This window comes from Sinocyclocheilus rhinocerous, unplaced genomic scaffold (genome assembly GCF_001515625.1).
Source record: "Sinocyclocheilus rhinocerous isolate Xijiao unplaced genomic scaffold, SAMN03320098_v1.1 scaffold1830, whole genome shotgun sequence".
NCBI classification, from domain to species: domain Eukaryota; kingdom Metazoa; phylum Chordata; class Actinopteri; order Cypriniformes; family Cyprinidae; genus Sinocyclocheilus; species Sinocyclocheilus rhinocerous.
In genome coordinates, this window is record NW_015650704.1 from 261,980 (window position 1) to 263,083 (window position 1,104).

Below are 1,104 nucleotides of genomic sequence, written 5' to 3' on the forward strand. Positions count from 1 at the left end.
ATACAGAGTTCTGGCATGAAACTCTAGATGGCACAGTCCGATAGGTCTAACTCAATCTGAGCTAATGACATCATCACATGGCACAGCTGATTGGTTCTCTCCTGTATCAGTAGCCAATGAGCTCGCTGCTCAACATTCAAATATATGATTAGTGCTTGTTGTAGCAGTTGCAGCTTGCTTCAGAATAGCTTAATCAACATCTAAGATAAGTGAATGCTCTTCTAATCCATATCGCTGTGTGTATTGCGTTGTCTGCCTAATTGAATTAAAAAATGAGCAACCATAATCAAGTTTAAACTAAATGTAATGTTAGCAGTTTTGCATTGTGCAGGAGTGAATATTAAGCATATTAGGAGCAGCATTTAGCATCTGTGTTTATACAGCTGAAGCAAAACGCAGTTTAGAGCATATGTAATCGCTCTGAGGACACGCCGATAGTAACGGACATGAAACAGGTTAAATGAAATAAGCATTCTTGTGTATGCATTTCAACGGGGGTTTGCCTTATACATCGGCGATTATCCCAGTGTTTACGTTCGTTATTTCTAAGGTCGATGTTTTCATTGTGATGAGTGTGTGGTTGATTTCAGCTGCACGCAGCGTCAGAAGCACGCACTTATCACAGTCATATCAGTGACAGTGTTGCGGGAGACGCTGAAGATCACTATCTACGGCTGTAACAGTTAGTTCCGAGTGAAATGGTAGCCCAGGCTCACATAGTTGTGAGTTAGACATTACACTGTGGATGTATTGGCAGTAGCAAGTCTCGGTACTTGCTCTGCCGCAACGTAGCAGATCTATTCCGCCAAGACTAAATACATTAACATTGTCATGTACATTACCATGCCAATCCCTCCCAAAAAAAAACAGGAGTGATTTTAACCTTGACTAACCCTACAAGCGTCATAAAAAGGAGAAACAGCCTGAGATTCAACTGAAGATCGGCTGATGTTGAGGATCTGATGATCATCATCCAAAACATAACCTTCAACTAAACACATACACCACCTTCACTATGTGCACACACTCACACTCACTCACACACACACACACACACACACTCACTCACTCACACACAGACACACACTCACACACACACTCACA

The 1,104-nt window shown here is 41.8% G+C and overlaps 1 protein-coding gene across 1 annotated transcript in view; it reads right to left on the minus strand.

The window, feature by feature from the left end:
- The window catches only part of LOC107712392 (receptor-type tyrosine-protein phosphatase mu), a 251,734-nt gene that overhangs the window by 28,106 nt on the left and 222,524 nt on the right, over positions 1-1,104 (minus strand). The window lies entirely within an intron of this gene.